The sequence below is a fragment of the Nannobrachium achirus genome, assembly GCF_963921795.1.
Source record: "Nannobrachium achirus genome assembly, chromosome: 14".
NCBI lineage: Eukaryota > Metazoa > Chordata > Actinopteri > Myctophiformes > Myctophidae > Nannobrachium > Nannobrachium achirus.
This window is the reverse complement of record NC_137821.1, coordinates 4,770,261-4,794,270: the sequence shown is the minus strand read 5'-3', so window position 1 is coordinate 4,794,270 and position 24,010 is coordinate 4,770,261.

Here is a 24,010-nt window from a genome sequence, read left to right as displayed (position 1 = left end):
CGTTGGCCCGGTCACTGCCAAAATGAGCACACACACACTCCCTGGATGCCAATTCAGAACCTCTGCCCCACATTTTTCAAATGGCCCTGTTCTAGCGCCACCATGAGGCCGATGTTTGCAAAACACATTTCTGTACACTACTCCTACAGATTTTGTCCAAAAATCACACAAATCGGTAGACAGTATGTCTATAGTCATGTGATCGACATGGATCTGTCTGATTGTCCATATTCCATCCTGATTGGCTGAGATTGGCTTTCAAAGTTTGTAAGATTGGTCCGTTTCGGACAAAATGCCTCAAATCACAAATGCAGAGTACAATTAACATGAAATCGTGCACACACGTTCCCACTAGGCCGAGGAAGAAATGCCACTTCAAATTTTTGACATCAGCCTCATGGTGGCGCTATAACAGGCCAATTTCTGGTTTTACCTATAACTCCACTGATCAGTTTCAAACTTTGTAAGCGCACTCCCTATAGGCCAAGGAAAACCCCCTTCCTTGCATTTTTTACATCAGCCTTTTATAGCGCCACCAGGAGGCAGACTTGTGTAAGACACATTTTTGGATATTACTCCTTCAGACTTTACCCACAATTAACGCAAATCAGTACACAGTATCTCTACAGTCATATGATCAAGACGGATCTGTCCCATATTAAATATTCCTTCCTGATTGGCTAAGATTGGCCTCCAAACTTTGCAGGATTGATCCGTTTCGAACAAAATGCCTCTAATCAAACACAGCGTGCAATTGTAATGAAATTGTGCACGCACATACGCAAAAGGCCAAGGAAGAAATGACACTACAAAATGTTCAAATCAGCCTCATGGTGGTGCCATGAAAGGTCTAAGATTGGTGAAGAACACATGCCACCCTTTTTACATTTGCCTATTATAGCACCACCAGGACGCGTGGCCTGGTGGAGACATGTGCTCGGAAGAGCACTTCTTCTAGTTTTAAATTCTTTCTAACAAGGCATCACTCTTAACTTACCAGATGTCTTGAGGTTTCCAAGGTCTTGCTGCTGTGTTGTCACTTTAGATGTGAGATCTAGCAGCTGTGACGTGAGATCTGTGGACACATTAAGACATATTCAGTAAAAAGGCTTCACTGAAAGCTTTGTGTTAAAGCCCCACTGCACAGAAAGCACAACATGATCTACAGTTTATCATTAAAACTAACAAACAAATAATACCCTTCACTGCAGCCTGGAGTAATCTGATGTTTTCTGCGTTGTCAATCGGCCGGACACAGGTGTCGACGGTGTCGCAGGCGCCGAGAGCCTGCAGAAGTGTCCAGGTGAAGAGGATCAGGGTGTGGGTCTGTGTCATGTTGAGGATGTGTGAGTTCTCTCTGCACCTGTTGGGTAGCTCTGCTCACACTGACACAGCATGGAATGGGAGACGCCTTTTATAAGCGGAGACAGAGCTGTCACCTGACAACAAACCTGCAGGGAGGATGAAGTGAATTCCCCATTATGTCTATCAGGAAATGTATTGGTGATGGAAAGTTACTAAGCACATTAAAGCTGCACTATGTAACTGTGTTTAAATGAATGGGTGGATGGGGGGGGGGGGGGGGGGGGGGGGGGGGGGGGTGAAAGGTGATAAAGTGATTTATTAGCATGGCACGTTTCACCTACGGGCTGACAAAGCTAACACACGCGCGCACACTCTGTTCCAAGTAAAAGTCCTGTAATCAAAATTGACTCTGGTAAACGTCTTGGCACGAGAATATAGCCTAAGCCTACATTAAGTACCAAAAGTTAAAGTACTCATTATGCATAATGTATAAAATGTAAAAATATATTATATTTGTGAAAGCATAGAAAACCAGGGTCTATAGGCTATTAGTAATCTAACAACATATCTGTTTTAGATCTATACGCTATAGGTGGCATAACAGGAAATGCTTAACTTGTACAGTACATAGTCAGTGAAAGTCGGTGTAATTTGCATACTCTGTGTGTGCAAATAATTGTGGGCTCGCCTGTAAGGCGAGCACACTTTAGATATTGTCATTATTTATCTATCAGTCAGTCAGTCAGTCAGACAGACAGACAGACAGACAGACAGACAGACAGACAGACAGACAGACAGACAGACAGACAGACAGACAGTTCTCCTCAAAACTTGGGCACCTTTCTACTCCTACATACTTAGACAGAAAATGAAAATAAAAACATCAATGTGTTCAGCTTACTGTGGCGACGTGTGCTATTATATTTTACAGCAATCGGCCAAATGGTGGCGCTGTAGGAAGCCTTCGAAAGTGCAAACTTTTAACAGGTAGAGCTCATGCTCTGTTTGAGGTACAGCCATGAAACCTGTACGTATGCGTCTCCTCATGCCGAACAACTTTTACGCTCTGACCTTTAGATCCCCCAGAATTTTGAATTATATGAAAAATAGTAAAAATCTATCTCCTAAGTGAAACATAATTTTGTAATAATTCACTGAATATTGCACTTTTATGCAAATTATTCTTTTGCCTCTAAATCATACATGCAAAGTTACACGTTCATGGCATTTGGCAAAGATGTAGAGGGCTGGTCAAAATATCACTGAAACCAATCTTATTCCAATCGGCCAAAGGGGGGCGCTATACGAAGCGTTTGAAAATTCAAACTTCAAACGGGCAAAAGTCATGACTCTTTTCGTTTGAAGACATGCAACTTGCTTACACGCGTGCTTTGACTCAAGCAGAAGACATCTGTGTCTTTGTTAAGTAAGCTCCGCCCTTAGATTTTCCGCCATTTTGAGCAGTTTGTAAAACGCTTAAACCCACTTTTATTCTGGAATTTTCGCGTTACGTGTGCAAAACTTTTTTTACATGAACTTTGGACCAATATCTAAAGATCTGTCAGATCCGATATATATATATTTTTTTTGAAACATGCTTTTTTAATAATTCAATGAATATTGCAGTTTTATGCAAATGATTCTTCTGCCTCTAAATCATACATGCAAAGTAACATGTTCATGGCATTTGGCAAAGATGTAGAGTGTTAGTCCAAATATAACTAAAACCAATCTTACTCCAATTGGCCAAAGGGGGGGTGCTATATCATTTTGAGCAGTTTGTGAAACGCTTAAACCTGTTAGGATTTTTTTTTTTAACAAAATGGACCAATCTTTGACGTCAGTAACGTCAAAGTGAGCACTGCCTGCGATCTTGACATTTTGTACTTTTATAGCCATTGTTTTCTGGCTTGACGCGAGCCCACAATTGTTTCGAAGGAACAATATTTTCTAGTTGTTTAATAGTGACAGCAAAGTAATGCGGTGTTTTCACACAGTGTTAAAAAAGTTTGGTACAGAACTAGTAGTTACAACACAGAAGGCATGCAGAGATATCTTCAGATTGAGCAACAATGTTGTTGCTATCCATGCCTGATGTTGGAAAGGAGGAAGGCAAACTGTTGTTCTTATCGGTCTACCGCATGTGGATTATGCGGTCGACACATGCTGACTTTAGCGTTTGGGTCTCCACCTAAAAAGTCTGGGAACCACTCAGGTCACGTCACGTCACTCTTTTGCCCTACTGTTATCTCCGGAACTGTTGCCCCTAACCATGCCACACTTAGCACACACTCCTTGGCTGGCAAACCACGACCTCCACCCCTCATTTATCACATGCCCCTCTTCTAGCGCCACCATCAGTCAGATTTTTGCAAAACACATTTTTGAACACTGCTCCTACAGATTTTGCCCTAAAATCATGCAAAGCACACAATCACAGTATCTCTTATCATGTCATCAACATGGATTTCCCATGTTCCCTCCTGATTGGCTACGATTGCCTTCTAAAGTTTGTGTATGTGACGTGATGGTTGCTTATCTCCCGATTAGGGAGTCTTACTGGTTTATAGTATTATTAAAATTATAGTTTTCTCATTGAGACTGCTGGCTTTTGGAAGGACAGTGTTACTTGAGGTCAGGAGGAGATTAAGTTCTATACCAGCTGAACTAGCTTTGAGGTTTTCATTGACCGTCCATCTAACCTTATCGCCAGAGCACAAACATGGTCTTCCTTCAAGCATTATAACACGGTAACATTTTTGATTGGAATTACACCACAGGGCAGTCTCTTACATATCAAATGCATGGGGAGGATAGTTATAATGATAAGCAAAAGCTCCACGGGCTGTCCGTCAGTCCGTCAGTCCGTCACACTTTTGCCCTGCTCATATCTCCACAACCGTTGCCCCGATCCATGCCAAAATTTCCACACAAACTCCTTGCCTGCCAAACTACAACCTCCAAGGACCCCCGGAGTTCCAGGGACCCCCAGGTCCCTGGGGGACCCCCAGGTGTAAAAACATTACCACATACACGTCACACTTTCCCCCTACTCATATCTCGGCCACCGTTGGCCCGATCCATGCCAAAATTTTCACACAAACTCCTTGCCTGCCAAACTACAACCTCCAAGGACCCCCGGCGTTCCAGGGACCCCCAGGTCCCTGGGGGACCCCCAGGTGTAAAAAAAATACCAAATGTGCAAAAATGACCAAATCAACACCCCCACGGGGAATCCCCGGGGACCACCCACTCCTGGTACTCCAGAACGGATGCAAAAGTGGTGGCTCCCCCAGTGGAGGACCCCCTCCACTGCAGCTCACATAAAATGCCCTACCTCGGCCTAGGAGCGTCCGGGAGAGCCGGGGCCGGTACCTATTCGTCCGCCAAGGCAACGCGGAGTCCCCACCCCTCATTTCTCACATGGCCCTCTTCTAGCGCCACCTACAGGCCGATTTTTAAAACACATTTTTGGCCACTGCTCCTACAGTTTTGGCCCTCAAATCACGCAAATTGCTACACACTATGTCTACACTCATCCCATCAACATGTATCTGTCCCATATAGCGCCACCTTCAGGCCCTTTTTTACATACACTTTTTTGGACACTGCTCCTACAGATTTTCCCCTAAAATCAACAACAACACTACACAGTATGTCTACACTCAGGTCATCAACATGGATCCATCCACATGTTTTGGGGACACTCTACTGTATGAGAAAAGTCAGGAAGCTCCACGGGCTGTCCGTCAGTCCGTCAGTCCGTCACACTTTTGCCCTGCTCATATCTCCACAACCGTTGCCCCGATCCATGCCAAAATTTCCACACAAACTCCTTGCCTGCCAAACTACAACCTCCAAGGACCCCCGGAGTTCCAGGGACCCCCAGGTCCCTGGGGGACCCCCAGGTGTAAAAACATTACCACATACACGTCACACTTTCCCCCTACTCATATCTCGGCCACCGTTGGCCCGATCCATGCCAACATTTTCACACAAACTCCTTGCCTGCCAAACTACAACCTCCAAGGACCCCCGGCGTTCCAGGGACCCCCAGGTCCCTGGGGGACCCCCAGGTGTAAAAAAAATACCAAATGTGCAAAAATGACCAAATCACCACCCCCACGGGGCTGCTCACGGGGAATCCCCGGGGACCACCCACTCCTGGTACTCCAGAACGGATGCAAAAGTGGTGGCGCCCCCAGTGGAGGACCCCCTCCACTGCAGCTCACATAAAATGCCCTAACTCGGCCTAGGAGCGTCCGGGCAAAAATGACCAAACCCACTCCTGGTACTCCAGAACGGATGCAAAAGTGGTGGCGCCCCCAGTGGAGGACCCCCTCCACTGCAGCTCACATAAAATGCCCTACCTCGGCCTAGGAGCGTCCGGGAGAGCCGGGGCCGGTACCTATTCGTCCGCCAAGGCAACGCAGAGACCCCACCCCTCATTTCTCACATGGCCCTCTTCTAGCGCCACCTACAGGCCGATTTTTAAAACACATTTTTGGCCACTGCTCCTACAGTTTTATCCCTCAAATCACGCAAATTGCTACACACTATGTCTACACTCATCCCATCAACATGTATCTGTCCCATATAGCGCCACCTTCAGGCCCTTTTTTACATACACTTTTTTGGACACTGCTCCTACAGATTTTCCCCTAAAATCAACAACAACACTACACAGTATGTCTACACTCAGGTCATCAACATGGATCCATCCACATGTTTTGGGGACACTCTACTGTATGAGAAAAGTCAGGAAGCTCCACGGGCTGTCCGTCAGTCCGTCAGTCCGTCACACTTTTGCCCTGCTCATATCTCCACAACCGTTGCCCCGATCCATGCCAAAATTTCCACACAAACTCCTTGCCTGCCAAACTACAACCTCCAAGGACCCCCGGAGTTCCAGGGACCCCCAGGTCCCTGGGGGACCCCCAGGTGTAAAAAAAATACCAAATGTGCAAAAATGACCAAATCACCACCCCCACGGGGCTGCTCACGGGGAATCCCCGGGGACCACCCACTCCTGGTACTCCAGAACGGATGCAAAAGTGGTGGCGCCCCCAGTGGAGGACCCCCTCCACTGCAGCTCACATAAAATGCCCTAACTCGGCCTAGGAGCGTCCGGGCAAAAATGACCAAATCACTACCCCCACGGGGCTGCTCATGGGGAATCCCCGGGGACCACCCACTCCTGGTACTCCAGAACGGATGCAAAAGTGGTGGCGCCCCCAGTGGAGGACCCCCTCCACTGCAGCTCACATAAAATGCCCTACCTCGGCCTAGGAGCGTCCGGGAGAGCCGGGGCCGGTACCTATTCGTCCGCCAAGGCAACGCGGAGACCCCACCCCTCATTTCTCACATGGCCCTCTTCTAGCGCCACCTACAGGCCGATTTTTAAAACACATTTTTGGCCACTGCTCCTACAGTTTTGGCCCTCAAATCACGCAAATTGCTACACACTATGTCTACACTCATCCCATCAACATGTATCTGTCCCATATAGCGCCACCTTCAGGCCCTTTTTTACATACACTTTTTTGGACACTGCTCCTACAGATTTTCCCCTAAAATCAACAACAACACTACACAGTATGTCTACACTCAGGTCATCAACATGGATCCATCCACATGTTTTGGGGACACTCTACTGTATGAGAAAAGTCAGGCTTATTCCACCTTTGACTTCTCCGCACAAATGCTGCAGGACTCAACAGATTTCATCAAGCTACAGAGGGCCCAGTTCCGGCTGCCTCCTGTCAATTACGACAACGTTAACCCTCAAGACCTCAATGCGGGACAGAAATTGGCCTTTGACACACTCTGCACCGCCATCCAAGCCGCCATGGTAGACAGACCAGTCCGCCACACTACACAACTCATCATCTCCGGACCGGCCGGCACAGGCAAAAGCTACATCATCAAGTGCTTTGTGCAACATTGTCGCTCTGTCTACGGTCACGAAGAAGCCACAGCTGCTCTCAGACTTGCAGCTCCTACTGGAACAGCTGCATTCAACATAGCTGGAACTACTTTGCACTCCCTCTTGGCCCTACCTGTACCTCTGACAAACACTCTGCCAGACATGGCCGCCGAAGCCTTGGGCAACCTCCAGGCACGCCTCCAGGGACTCAAGCTGCTAGTGGTGGATGAGATGAGCATGGTCGGCCGCAAATTTCTGGGTGCCATTGACCAGCGCCTGCGGCAGATCTTCCCTGAGCACAGCCGCGCCTGGTTCGGCGGAGTTTCTGTTGTACTCATGGGGGATTTCAACCAGTTGCCTCCTGTCCTCGACCTTGAGATGTTTTCAAAAGCCCCTGCACCAGGATTGAGCGATGTAGGGAGGAGAGTTTTCGCTGCCTTTAAACAGGCTGTGGTGCTTGACAAAGTAGAACGCATCACTGCCGACACACCAGATTCCAAAGCCTTCACAGACCTTCTGGGCCGCCTTCGACATGGCGAGGTTACACACGCTGATTGGCTCTTCCTCATGCAACGTTCCCACCACTTACTCTCGGCCGAAGACCAGGCCAGTTTCAGTGACGCACAGCTCATTGTCAGCACACGCGACACTGAGAAAATCCTCAACAAAGCTGAACTTCAAAGACTGCCCACAGCAAAAGCCAAGCTCTACGCTGTCAACGCAGGCCCTGGATCCTCCTCTGTCACTGCGGATGATGCCGGAGGCCTACCCCCCTGGTTGCACGTTGCACAGGGCGCACGCGTCATGCTTCGCCAAAACCTTTGGATCGAAGCTGGCTTGACCAACGGGGCCTTAGACACAGTCCTAGGAATCCTGTACGACCCCCATGGCCCACCGCCACCTGCCCTGCCACTTGCTGTCTTCGTTCAATTCGACATCTACAAAGGGCCAAGCTTCCACCCCCATCATGCGCGCACTGTGCCTATTCCGCCACACACTTACAGGTGGATGAAGGCTGCCAACGTCTGCACACGCACCCACATCCCTCTTTGTCTGGCCTTCGCTATCGCTATTCACAAGAGCCAAGGTTGGACTTGCGACAAAGTGCGCCTTGACATCGGCACGACTGAGCACTCCTTGGGTATCACTTACGTTGGCTGTTCCAGAGTTACCTCCCTGCAAGGCTTGTGCCTCCAGCCAGCAGATTTGCACGCAAACCAGTGGGCGCGCTTCCAGACGATCAACAACAACAGAAAGCAGCAAGGACGCAAAGCCATTGACAAGGCCCTGCAGCAAATGCATGACACGCTGCTGCGCCACACTCTGCACCCCTAAATATAAATGCTTCATTACTTTGCATACGCCATTCCATTGCTGGGACTCTGCACCTGCACAAAATCTCCTCTTCACTCTTCCACAACCTCAACACATCCGCTCTCCACTGTCTCTCTGCCTGCCTATATGTCTACTTTCAATATCCTTTTTCTTTCACAAACTTGCACAACTGCCAGCCATATTAATGGAAGACACTCTGTGTAACACCTTGCATGTGTTGAACGTATGTCTTCGCTATGTTCTTTGCTAGATGTCACTCACTGTCAAGCTGCCTCTTCAACAATAAACACCATCTAAATGAATACGCCTGTCTGCATTCTCATCCATCTCCCACTGTGCTCCCCACAACAAAATCTGTGCCTGTCGTATTTCTCATCTTTACCTCTGTTACCCATTTGCAACAGCTACACATTACACGTTTTCTGCCCACATAAACGCAACCATGTCACAGCTAACCCCAAATTTTCTCTGCCTACCAAAACTAGACATTGCCCACACAACTAGGAACCAATGGCAGTTTCAGCCCTCTTGTGTATACATGTGACCTGACGGTCGCTTTTCTCCCGATTAGGGAGTCTTACTGGTAATGATAAGTATTAGTTTAGTAAAAAATGTCAGTTCCGTGACCGTGGAGAGCGAAGGTCCGTTTTCTCAATGGATTTGTCATCTAGGAGGGTTATTAAACACATTTGGCCGGGGTGTATTTTTCAAAATGGTGGGGAAAATGTTTGACAGCTTGGGTACAGTCTCATTCACTTACTATACACTACACTATAAAGGAAAGAATGACTCCCAAAAAGGGTTTTTTAATTATTCTGAATCCATTGCAGGCATTTGTTTTGCATGAAAAACATTCCTTGGGCTAAAAACGGACCACAAAAGACAGTGAAAATTGATGACTCAGCACTAAACCATAGTTTTGTGGGGCCATTTCTTGCCCAAGGAATGTTTTTCATGCAAAACAAATGCTTGCAATGGATTCAGAATAATTAAAAACCCCTAGTTTGACCCCTCGCCCTCACATCCCATTTAAAGCAGATTTTTTTGGGAGTAATTTTTTCCTTTATAGTGTAGAGTAATGAAGAGTGAATGAGACTGAAAATTACCTGTCAAACATTTTCCCAATCATTTTGAAAAATACACCCCGGCCAAAAAAATGTAATAACCCTCCTAGATGACAACTATATTGAGAAACGGACCTTCGCTCTCGTGGTCACGGAAGTGCCATAAATGACCCAGCTATAAACTGAAAACTGTAGCTTTTTGGACAAGATTCTTCCTGGTGATTTGGTTTTAGCTGACCGGGACTTTAATATTCATGCCACATTAGGTTGCATGATGGCTCAGCTACAAATTCCAGCATTTACTTGGGGAAGTCAGTTAGCTCCATAGAGTATATATAAAATAGAGAGCGGACCGGCCCCGCCCCCATTATCATTTCAATGCAAGTGCTCAGTGGCGTTTTGAAGCAATGGCTACATGCTAGCATATAGCTAATCCAGGTGCATTCTGGGGGAAATTGGCCTCTACCTAGAGGCCAAAATGTTTGACGTCGTGACGTAATGACGTCACTAACGACGTCGATGTCCATTGAACCCTATTGTAGACCCCAGCGCTCTTATACTCGTGCATGTATGTTTCACCCCGCCTGAAATACCAGCTTTGGCCAGTAGAGCGGCCGCTTCAATGTTTACAAGCCGTTCTGGGGGCTTGGTTAGCTCCTGTTGACTTGGAGACCACAAGGAAAATTGCTAATGTTAGGATTCATGTTGAGCATGTGATCGGTTCCGTGGGGGGGACATTGCCAATTGAATTCTTATCCTGCAAGGATAGTGATGGTTAATGTACCATAGACAAGATTGCGCTGGTGTGCTCTTTTGTTTATATATATATATATATATATACACATTTCTCACGTTGTTATTCATTTACATACATTACATTGTACCTTAAGCATTTGTGCAATCTTATACATTACTCTAAAAGCCGCATCCCACTTCCAAGCCCATTCACGCCCACTTCACATCGACTCCAACTCATAGGTAGTCGTATAGGTAGTAGGGTTTTTCGATTAATCGATTTTTAATCGTAACCCGTTTTTTTTTCCTTTGGACGATTTAAAAAAAAGGAAATCGTAAAATCGATTTTCACTTTAATTAGGGAAATTCTTACTCATTGGAGCCTTGCACGCGCAAAAAGTACACAGCCCCGTCCTCCTAAAGCAGGACGACAAGGTCCGACACCAAATTAATACTACTTTCTCTCTGATGTGTCATTTCTTTGATGCGCGTTTAGCGCACCTCAGTCCTCAGGCGGCCGTAGAGTTCACCACCGCACTGCGCTCACTCGCGATGGTTCAGGCAGCAAACAGAACAAAACGCTGCTGAGCTGGTAAACTTACTTCTTGTTGTAGTTTGAAAGAAGCTTATTAATTCTGTGTTACCCACCTACTGTAGTCTACTCCTAGTAGTCCTACTGTCCCTGTCACTGTGTTAATTTTGCGTCGGGAAGCGAAGCGCTTCGCCTCCGTTTACAATCAGTCAACATCTCCGTGCATGAGTGGTGCAGGGCATTTTGGTAGGCGAAATGCCAGCCAAAATTCAGGGGTGGCCTTAGCTAAGAGCTAAGAGCTGGCTTGTTTTGGCTTTTTTGTCACTCAGTATTGATAATGAAACACTAAGGACACTAAGTTAACTTCTGTATGTGATTGTTGCGCAACTAAAGTTATTATTAATAATACCCTTATTGTTTTATTGCATTTTGCTATTTGGCTATATAAAAAAATCAAAAAATGAAACAATAATGAAAAAAAAAATCTTTTCCATTTCATTTTAAATGAAAACAAAATAGTTGAAACAATGTATTATTCTTTTAACAAAAAATCGAAACCGAAATCGAAAATCGAGATTTCAGAGAAAATAATCGAGATTTTATTTTTTGGCCATATCGAACAACCCTAATAGGTAGTCGTCAGAACGTAGGGAATACCGCCCATAACTCTATCATTGGCCCCCTGTTGCCATGGTGACCGGTGACCGCCGTCCATTGGCTCGTATTCCCAGCAATGGGACCGGCGGATCCAATTTCAACCGAGGGGGGCATAGCCAGAACACACACACACACACACACACACACACACACACACACACACACACACACACACACACACACACACACACACACACACAGCCCCTAGAGAGCGCAGCCCCTCCGAGAGAGAGAGAGAGAGATACTGTACAGTAGGCCTACACATACACTCCATGTATTTAAGTGATAATAAAGAGATAGTCACGTTTAACCGGAAGTGCGTCCGGCGGTCAAATATGTCCGACCGGAAACGTGCTGCGGCACAATAGTTCCGCCACAATAGTTCCGCCACAATAGTTCCCCCCCCCAATTTCTTTTTTTTTTTTCATAGATGTGCGCGGCCCGAAGGGCCGCGAACCTCTAGTACATTACATTGAGCAAATAAGTATGTACATTTCTTAAAAATCTTGAAATGTTCTTAATTGAGCTTAAGGTTGGTGCTTTATTTGTGGTTTTTCTTTTTTTTTCGCCGGCTCCTCTATACCCCTGCCCACCGAAGCTAAAGAAAGAAAGAGAGAAAGAGGAAAGATGGGAAAAGGGAGAAAAGAAAAGAGTTAAGAGATTAGAGAAAGATGAGGAAATAAAGAAACCAGTCCGTTGTGCTCTGGTGAGCCTTTGCCCAACAATTGTTGTCAATTGTTGATTTTGACTAGATGGTTAATTTGTAAGGATGTTGTCAATATAGACAGGCTATTTCTATAGCCTAAAGCAGGGGTCTTACACTTTACAGTTTAGGCATTTAGCAGACGCTTTTAATCCAAAGCGACTTACAATAAGCAGATAAAACATCACAATAATAAACAAGATAATATGTCAGTACATTAACAGCAATATAACAAATGCAAATGGATATCTATCTAGAGAAAAACACAATAACCTTTTCAGGCTAAGGCCCCCTTAGTTGAGAGAGAGATGAAGCAGGGACCCCCACAACCTTTTCATAGTTTCATCATTTGACAGCACAATCATCAGTGTATTTTGGATTCATATCAATTTGTGTCACGTAGATATTTAACCACTTGAGCTGTCATCTCTGACAAGGCGCTACAATCACCTTGCGTGATATTTTATTCAAAATCATGCCAAGCTGTTTGTTGATCTTTCAACATTGTTCACTGCAGGTTAAGCCATGGGAATTAAGGAATGCACACACGGTCAACAACCAACCCATATAAACAAACATTATAGACTTGATTGAAGTTCTTGAACACCACCAAAGCCTTTTCAACTCTCCCAAAGTTGCATAACATGCGCATGGACGCACTATGTGTCACCACTCGACCAGTTAGTAGTTGATTCATTGCTGGCCAAATGAATCTATCAACCTTATGAAATGATTGCTCAGACCTGACTTTTAGACTATACAAAGGCATACAAGCCCCAAATCAATTATAAAAAATGAGCTTTACATTTGTTATAGCCTGCTACTCCTTTACAATCAATTCGTTTTCAGTCCCAACTATGCAGTAGGCCTAATACTTTAACTGTTGCTATCGGCTATATGTTTGTGCACCTGCTTGTAATTCATGCATTAAAATGATTGTCCGGTATTTTTATCAGATGTCCGGAATGTTTATAACTGCCATTGTCATTTAAAATCCTATAGAGGGAAGATCATGCCAAGCTGTTTGTTGATCTTTCAACATTGTTCACTGCAGGTTAAGCCATGGGAATTAAGGAAAGCATGCACGGTCAACAACCAACCCATATAAACAAACATAGACTTGATTGAATTTCTTGAACACCACCAAAGCCTTTTCAACTCAAAGTTTATTAACATGCGCATGGACGCACTATGTGTCACCACTCGATAGGTGAGTGATTCAGGTGTATGGGGAAGATGGGCTCAGTGGAGAGAGAAGGCCTCTTATGGGCGGATGGATATCACTGAAAAACCGTCAGAACCATGTCTACTGTAGGTCCTTAGCAGTATCTTAAAATCTGGTTTGTAGTCTGTTTGTAGTCTGTTTCTCGGAATACAAAATGCAGCTGCAGAGAGCTTCTGACCAACACAAAAAAGTGCCCGTATCACTCCTGTCAGGGCAACTCTCCACTGGCCTTGTGTTGTTTTTAGAATTGATTTTACTTTTACTAGCTTTTAAGGCCTAAAATGTTCTTGCCCCTCAGTACATTACGGACCTGGTGCCTCCCTATAATCCTACGGGGTGGCCTGAGATCCTCCGAGGAGGCTGCAGTAGATTAGAGTTTATCATGATTGATTATGTATGACGTTATAGAGTAGATCATGTATTCATTGATTATATTAATATCTAGGTCTGTATGATGATACTAATACTTGATAGGAGTCGAGAGGTCTTTAGTAGGCCTCAGTACTATTGTTTTGGTAAAGCCTATCTTGTTATGGTACAGCTCGTTCCAGAGGCCTTGAAGCCACACAGTATAACTCTAGTGTTTGACCATTCTTCTTGGCAGAACTCTTTTACCACTGTCCAGAGTGATAATTGTACTTCTGTCCATGATATCATGTTATATATAAACTTGACCAAACACCACCTAATCTAATCATATATATATATATATATATATATATATGTGTGTCAAGTTATTTTCATACTGTCATGAGTGTATTAAAATTATGGATGTCGAAATGTATAGAATTTTATCCTGAAATGATATATATATATATATATATATATATATATACATATACAATATATATATATATATATATACAAGCACTAAGAGTTGAGTTGCATTACACTTTGTCTAACACGGTTCCATTGTGAACATAGCAGATCTACATGATCACAACTCCTCGCAACGCGAGGCATTGTGAGCATGTAGATCTGCTATTTTCACAATTTCTGCCTCTTAATATTTGACAATTTGGCCAATGTTTAATTTGCCATTTTAGAGGTATAGTAATAAAAAGTCCTAAAATTGTAACTTTTGAAATGTATATATACTGCACCCTTTATACCCTCTATACACTTAAACTTTATGTTGGTTTGTTTGAGTGAGAAAACAATGTTGCACATTAAGTTAATCATCCGGCGACACCCCTGAGGGTCTCGACCCACAGATTGAGAACCACTGCTCTTAAAGGTATTGCATAATACTGGTGGGAAACACAAGGAAACTGGCACAGATAAATAAGATGCACCTGCCAGTCTCTGGGAAGGGAATGAATAGCCAAGCAACGAGGAAGAATAAAACGATACTTCTGTAATATAATTCTGATGTTAGCAAACTAATGAATGTGTTTCATCATCGTAGGTCCATTCATTCCAGCCTATTGTTCAGTGGTGTAGGTACATTTACTTGAGTACGTTGAAATAATTGTACTTTACTTGAGTAGTTAGCTTGTAGATCTGCTATTTTTGGCTACAGTCCTCAGAATATGGACACTAGGGTTCAAGTTGTTAATATAAAAAGGATTGGAAGATTTGGAGGACTACCCCCGGTAGTAACTCTGAGGACCCCTAGGGGTCCCGGACCCCCTGTTGAAGACCCCATATCTAGTTACTAGTTACTTTACAGATATAAAACATACACAAACCACTTTTTTAGCCCTATTGTATACTTTGGCTATTTGAAAATAGCTGATCTACAAGCTTGTAGATCTGCTATTTTCAAACATCTTGTACCTTTGGTACTTTAAGCACATTTCCATGCCAACACTTTCGTACTTTACATTTTGAATTCCGGGCTTTGACTTGTAACAGTAGTATTTCTACTATACTGCAGTTTTGCTACTTGTGTAGGGTTATAGGCTGTGTGCGTTGCTGCTCGCTGGTGAGCCTGGCTCTTTGGCGGACTGGTAAGGCACGCGTCATCGGGTACGGGGGTCCCGGGTTCGCCTCCCGGGAGACACTACATTGGTGGCAGCGGTACAAATTGGTTACGGAGATTTGTACCCTAAACCAGGGGTCTTCAAAGTTTTCAGGCCAGGGACCCCTTAGTTGAGAGAGAGATGAAGAAGGGACCCCCACAACCTGTTCATAGATTCCATATAGTTTCATAGTTTGACAGCACAATCATCAGTGTATTTTGGATTCATGTCAATTTGTGTTTTCAGATATTTAACCACTTGAACCGTCAATACTTAATAAACTTGACCTTTCACTCTGTACTTAAGTCTGCTCTTTTTCCCCTCTACACCAAAGCTCCTTGCCAAAAATAGCCGATCTACAAGCGCACAACGCCTCGCAGCGCGAGGCGTTGTGAGCTTGTAGATCTGCTATTTTTGGCTAAGGTTCAAAGAATGGGAGAGTGTTTTCTGCTGGTGTTTCAGTCAGAGTGTATCAAAGGGTGCGTTCGGAAATGCGCACCGGGTCTGGTCAGGGTTAGGGTTGGGGTTAGTTTTAGGCATCGTTTTACTGAGGTTAGGGTTAGGGTTAGGTTTAGGCATAGTTTTACTGAGGTTAGGGTTAGGGTTAGTTTTACTGAGGTTAGGGTTAGGGTTAGGGTTGGGTTTAGGCACTCACTACACTGAGCACACACCCGGTGCGCATTTCCAAACGCACCCTTTGATACACTCTGACTGAAACACCTGCAGAAAACACTCTCCCTTCACAGAATATGGATATGGATATAGGGGGGGCGTTGAACACATAAGTTCAATGGGATTCGGGAGCAGTCTAGTTTGTGTAGGAAAGATTTCATGCTTTATATAAACCCTATTATATTAAGCCTAATTGGTTCTGCCGCCGTGTAGAACTTGAATGAATCATTTCCCATGAAAAAAAAAACGTATTTTACAACATGGGGAAAAACGGAGGTGGGCCCACGTGGATGTCTTTGATATTGACCCCCCTCCCAAAAATGTGTACGACGGCCCTGTGTAGGTTATAAGGCAGGGTTCCCCAATTCATTTTCCCCAAGGGCCGAATTATGTCTAGGGTACCAAGCCGAGGGCCACAACATGGCAGGGGGCGCCGGCAGCGTTCCCGCTACTCCAGCGACAGTTCGGATATCGTCGTTGTCGGGTGAAAATCTTGTATGTCCAAAACCGTTCGTTTTGCATTTGTCATTTTAAAAATGATTTAAACTAGTGAAAACAGCCGATCTACAAGCACGCAACGCCTCGCACCACGAGGTGCTGAGTGCTTGTAGATCTGCTGTTTTCACTACTTTTGTGCGATGGCCTTGTATGATTTGCGAAAGAATGTACAAATTTGGAGATACAAGGTTTCCACCCGACAAAGACGATATACTAGTGTTGTTGCTGCTCTTATACCACCATTATTACTGGGGTTGGTGTGGGCCAGACAGTAGCCCCCCGCGGGACGCAGATCGCCCGTGGGCCGCCTATTGGGACACCCTGCTATAAGGTGTGTGTGCGTTGCTGCTCACATATAGCGACCCTGGCTCTTTGGCTGACTGGTGACGTCCACACGCCATCGGGTACAGGGGTCCCGGGTTCGCCTCCCAGCCCACACGACTATATGCACTTTTTACTTTAATTTAGGCCTAGAATTATTAAATGCTTTAACCAGTGAAAAATAGCAGATATACAAGTTCACAGCGCGGCACCGAGTGCCGCGCTGCAAGCTTGTAGATCTGCTATTTTTGAAAAAGTCATGAAAATGTGTGCAAATCTTTGAATATGCATTTTCAAAGTAAATGTTTGTAACTCAAATTTTGCTTCTGGGGTGGTCCCTGTAACTAAATATGTGGTGGTCCGTGGCCAAATACCTATCATTTTGGGGGTCTAAATGGGTTAAGTGAAGTACTTTTTACAGCACTGCTGCTGTTCTACTGGCCTAAATACGCACGCACGCACGCACACACACACACACACACACACACACACACACACACACACACACACACACACACACACACACACACACACACACACACACACACACACACACACACACACACACACACAGATAGAGAGGTCAAAAACAGGGCAGAGAGTCATACGTGCATCTTCTCAGAAGGAAATGAACAGGGAATAAAATGATACTTCTGTAACATAATTCTGATGTTAGGAAACTAATGAATGTGTTTCATCATCATCGTTCTGTAGGTTCATTCATTCCTGTTCTTGTTCTACTGGCCTGGATCGGTATGCCACACACACACACACACACACACACACACACACACACACACACACACACACACACACACACACACACACACACACACACACTATATATATATATATATATATATATATATATATATATATATATATATATATATATATATATATATACTACATCACTTGTGGGGACATTACATAGACTTCCATTCATTTTTATGCAAGTCCTGTGGCCTTACCCTAACCTCTATCCCTAAACCTAACCCCTAACCCCAACCGATGTGGGGACCTACTATTTTGTCCCCACACTGTCAGAGGTCCCCTGCAGGTCACCACAGCATGACACAGCAAGGGGTCAACCGGCCAGGGGTCATTGAGGTCAACACAAGCCCAGAAGAGACCAGACACACACACGCACACACACACACACACACACACACACACACACCACACACACACACACACACACGCACACGCACACACACACACACACACTAGACATGATTCAATGTTGTGGCCCTCGGCTTGGTACCCTAGACATGATTCAATGCTGTGGCCCTCGGCTTGGTACCCTAGACATGATTCAATGTTGTGGCCCTCGGCTTGGTACCCTAGACATGATTCAATGTTGTGGCCCTCGGCTTGGTACCCTAGACATGATTCAATGTTGTGGCCCTCGGCTTGGTACCCTAGCCATGATTCAATGTTGTGGCCCTCGGCTTGGTACCCTAGACATGATTGAATGTTGTGGCCCTCGGCTTGGTACCCTAGACCCTTGATTGATTGATTGATTGATTGATTGATTGATTGATTGATTGAAGACTTTATTAGAAGTTTGCATAGGAAAAGGTACAGTTTCATGACGGTACTGTTCACTGGTACAAGGTCTACTAAAAGGAGATCCTAGAAAAGACTAAGCTTATTTCCACAGGAAACCATTAAAGTATCTCATATAACATTGAATGACAGACAAATAGAACACAGTACTAAGCAGTCAGTAAAAAAATATATAATAAAAAAAATGATAGACGCACAAATTATAAAACTTGGCACAATTCAGCACAAATTCAGTTGTGAGCTCTCATCAGACCTCTTTTGGCAAAGAGGTTTGATGTACAGGGAAAGAAGAGGACAGTAGTAGTAGTGAATCAAAGAGGTTTGGTTTACAGGGGTCCTCAGAGTTACTACAGGGGGTCCTCCAAATCTTTGTGATAGGAACTTTTCTTTTTTTCTACACAAACCACTTGAACCCTATAGTATCCCTATTGTGTGTGGAACGAGGCGTTGTGAGCTTGTAGATCGGCTATTCTTGGCAAAGAGGTTTGGTGTTGAGGGAAAAGAAGGGTGGACTAAGTATTGACGGTTCAAGTGGTTCAGTCCAACAGCCTACACCAGGGGTGGGCAACTTTGATGATGGTGAGGGCCACTATATTTCCACCTTCACTCCAGAGGGCCACTATATTTCCACCTTCACTCCAGAGGGCCACTATATTTCCACCTTCACTCCAGAGGGCCACATTGCATATTGCTACGTCCTACTTTATCATTATAGTATCTCATACAAAATAAGCAAAAATAGCAGATCTACAAGCTCAAAACGCATCGCGCTGCGATGCGTTTTGAGCTCGTAGATCGGCTATTTTAGCTTCTTTTGAATTGGAATCCTGAATTATTTGTTGTTATTTTTTTTAAATCCTGAGATGTAACATTTTGATTTAAATTCAAACGCATTTAGTTATATACTCATGTTAACTTTATGAACCTAAATACAAATACATTGGACATACAAATACATTTTAATACTGCTATACTAGTCATTAAGCTACTAATATAGACTGACGGAATTAAAGCAGGTCATAATTTGGAATTGTAACAGCTGAAATCAATAATATGTCAGTATTCCGATATTAATCTGCGGGCCGCATTAAGTGGAGGTGGGGGCCGCATGTGGCCCCCGGGCCGCCAGTTGCCCATGTATGATTGCGACCGTAGGTCGCATTTACTACCAAAACCTCCCCTGGCTATCTGCCAGTCAGTCAGTCAGTCCGTGTTGCCCTGCTCATATCTCCACAACCGTTGCCCCCATCCATGCCAAATTTTGCACACACACTCCTTGACTGCCAAACTACAACCTCCAAGGACCCCCGGAGCCCCAGGGACCTGGCCCCAGATGTAAAAAATGACCAAATGTGCAAAAATGACCAAATGACCACCCCAACGGGGCTGCTCGCGGGGAATTCCCGGGGACCACCGACTCCTGGTGCTCCAGAACAGATGCAAAAGTGGTGGCGCCCCCAGTGGAGGACCCCCTGCCACTGCAGCGCACATAAAATGCCGTAACTCGGGCTAGGAGCGTCCGGGAGAGCCGGGGCCGGTACCTATTCGTCCGCCAAGGCAACGCGGAGACCCCACCCCTCATTTCTCACATGGCCCTATTCTAGCGCCACCTTCAGGCCGATTTTTAAAACACATTTTTGGACACTGCTCCTACAGTTTTTGCCCTAAAATCACGAATATCACTACACAGCATGTCTACACTCATGTCATCAACATGGATCAGGAAGATTTTGGAAAAACAAATTTTTGCCCTATTTGTGGAGATAAGCCACCTACGGTCGTTTATCTCCCGATTAGGGAGTCTTACTTGTCTACACTGATGACAGTGCTGTCAAACAAGTCTAGTCTATAGCTGTCTAAGAAATCTATTTTTAACTTTATACAATACGTAGTGGGGGTCCCCGCTTCATCTCTCTCTCTCAGCTAAGGGGTCCTTGGCCTGAAATCTTTGTGTGATAGAAACATTTTCTTCTCCTTTTTTATATTAACCACTTGAACCCTAGCGTCCATATTCTGAGAACTGTAGCCAAAAATAGCAGATCTACAAGCGGCAAAGATCTTTGGAGTAGAGGGGGGAAAAGAGCAGACTAAGTACAGAGTGAAAGGTCAAGTTTTTTTTTAAGTATTGGCAGTTCAAGTGGTTAAATATCTGAAAACACAAATTAACATGAATCCAATACACTGATGATTGTGCTGTCAAACGATGAAACGTTGGAATCTACTGTATGTTGTGGGGGTCCCTGCTTCATCTCTCTCTCCAACCCTCTCTCTCAACTAAGGGGTCCTTAGCCTGACGTTGAAGACCCCTGGTGTACAAGGAAAGAAGAGGGTGGTAGTAGTGAATCAAAGAGGTTTGGTGTGCAGGGAAAGCAGAAGAGAGAGGCTTTTTAAGCTGACACTTTAGTGTTAGACCCAGGGACATAGTTCCGCCGATTTAAAACAAATCCAATACGGAACTAAAACTTCCTATGTTTGGCCGCTAGTTGCACTGGCTACGCTCGACCCTAGTCTTGCCTCCCTTCTGGACTTATTTGCATTTGTTTGCGATCGTCGTGTTGGAACCGACTATTTTGTCTTGATTTGAGGTTTACATATTGTGTTTGTTTTGGCCTGTTTTCCTTTAGCTATCTTAGTTACCCTCTATCGCCCTTGTGGCCAGAGGCGCCGGGTTTTGTCCATGCTGCGGGGGGGCTGAAGCATCGAGCGTTTCTTGTCTCAGGGCACCCCATAAATATGTTTTAAATCCGAGGCACCCCTAACATGACTGCGCCAGATAATGTCAGCAGTGCGTATGCCTGGCTGCATACCGCTCTGCTTACCTTCATCTGGGATCTCTCGGGCAGACCCGATGTAAGGGGCGGGCCATTTTTTCAAATTCTTTAGCAGGTGATTGGATGTGGCCGTCTCTCTATCACAGTCTGGGAGTGCCAACTCCAACCACTCATATTGGCCTGTCTGCATCCACGTGGTCTGCAATCAGACTCTATTGGCTCAGAGCTGCTCAGAGCCCGCCCGTAGCTGCCGCTGATTGGTCCGGCCCGGGACTTTACGAGCGTTATCAACTCCCCCGAGAGATCTCAGATGGTAAAGTAGGGCGGTAGCCTACGCACTACTGCCACCATCTGGCGCAAGTCAGGTTAAGGCACCCCTACATTACACCATATATTTATAGGATATCGTCGTTGTCGGGTGGAAATGTCCAAAACCGTTCGTTTTGTATTTATCATCTATAAAATGTACTAAACTAGTGAAAACAGCAGATCTACAAGCACACAACGCCTCGCATCGCGAGACGTTGTATGCTTCTAGATCGGCTGTTTTCACTATAGTTTTGTGCGATGGTCTTGTATGACGAAGCAGGGCTTTGCTTTACCAAAAGACGTACACATTAGAAACTTGGAGATACAAGGTTTCTTCCCGACAGTGACGATATTAGGAAAACGTTGAGATGATAGCCATTTTGGTTAGAACTGACTGAAAATAACTTTGTACTTCAAGTTTAAAATGATACTAAATATTTTTTCAAGTGTCCAAATAAATTCCAAATGTTATCAAATGATCTCGCGGCACCCCTGGACTGCCGCCACGGCACCCCAGGGTGCCCGTCACCCACTTTGAAAACCTCTGCCCTAGGCTGCCAAATATAGAAACTAAAGGTTTACATCTGTAGCCTAGCTGTGAGATGGTCTGCTCTAGCTGTTGATATTTCAGTGACCTTTGCCGCATGTCACTCCTTGTCTCTCCCCCATTTCCTGTCAGTCTACTGTCCTATCCAATAAAGGCGCAAAAAAAAAAAGCCCAAAAACAAATCTTTAAAAAAAGAAATGCTTCTTCCAAGCTGTAGTGAAAAGCACAGCCGACCTCGAGAAGTAGACCTCCCTAAGGGTTTCATTTACAACAAAGACATCAGAGGTGTTAGCTGTAATATTACACAGACATGCTTGGCTTCACAGTACTAGTAAGACGCCTCAGGGCGACATGCGAGGTCGCGCCAATTCTTGGCCATCTGATTCTGGCCAGTGATGTATATCGGACCAGTTACCATATATGGAGATCCATGTACTGTATATAGTACATCCCTTTTAGGCCTATTGACTTGTCTATTTCTCATAAAAAAGTGCTTGTTTAAGATAAGGCTGAAGATTACCACCTCTGAATGAAATACTGTTGGTAAATTATACATTTCCTGAATCCTTATGGTCATGTTTGTATTCCAGTTGTTGTGTTTTGTGTCTCTGATGTTTCTCGATGCCACAGAACTAAAAGAAAATATATACATGGTTTAGGGCGGAAATAGTTATTTTGATTTATTTATTTAAAGGTTTGAAGAGCTCCAGTGACCACTCTACTTATCATACATATTCACAAAAAGGCTTGATTGAAAGCTCAAGGTGTCCTTCTTAAAATGATACCAAACATATAATATAAAACATTACAATATGTCCTGAACATGAGCTAATAAAAATATATGTACCTGTGTCTAAAATGCTAATTTTCAAACGGGAATTGGTAACTTTAGCAGCTGATAACACCACTTAAGCTACCTGTCTGCAAGGTCTATCATATGAAAACTTAATCTAGAGATGTATAGGAAACCTAGTATGTCCAAAACCGTTCATTTTGTATTTATCATCTATAAAATGTACTAAACAGTGAAAACAGCATGCTTGTAGATCGGCTGTTTTCACAATAGTTTTGTGCAGCGGTCTTGTATGACGAAGCAGGGCTTTGCTTTACCAAAAGACGTACACATTTGAAACTTGGAGATACGAGGTTTCTTCCCGACAGTGATGATATTTTAGTGTTTGTGTTGCGAGGAAAACGTTGAGATGATAGCCATTCTGGTTAGAACTGACTGAAAATAACTTTGTACTTCAAGTTTAAAATGATACTAAATATTGTTTCAAGTGTCCAAATAAATTCCAAATATTATCATATTACCAAATGTTGAGTTTTTAGCCTAGAGGACTCGAGTCACTTTCAAGCAGGCTGTAGAAGAGCAACACTGCCCTCCACAGGCAAGAGTTTATATTTACCTTTAGATTTCTGAATACTGCTAAACAATCTCTCTCTCTCTCTCTCTCTCTCTCTCTCTCTCTCTCTCTCTCTCTCTCTCTCTCTGTCTCTCTCTCTCTCTGTCTCTCTCTCTCTCTCTCTCTCTCTCTCTCTCTCTCTCTCTCTCTCTCTCTCTCTCTCTCTGTCTCTCTCTCTCTGTCTGTCTGTCTCTCTCTCTCTCTCTCTCTCTCTCTCTCTCTGTCTCTCTCTCTCTGTCTCTCTCTCTCTCTCTCTCTCTCTCTCTCTCTGTCTCTCTATCTCTCTCTCTCTCTCTCTCTCTCTCTCTCTCTCTCTGTCTCTGTCTCTCTCTCTCTCTCTCTCTCTCTCTCTCTCTCTCTCTCTCTCTGTCTCTCTCTCTGTCTGTCTCTCTCTCTCTCTCTGTCTCTCTCTCTCTCTCTCTCTCTCTCTCTCTCTCTCTCTCTCTGTCTCTCTCTCTGTCTCTCTCTCTC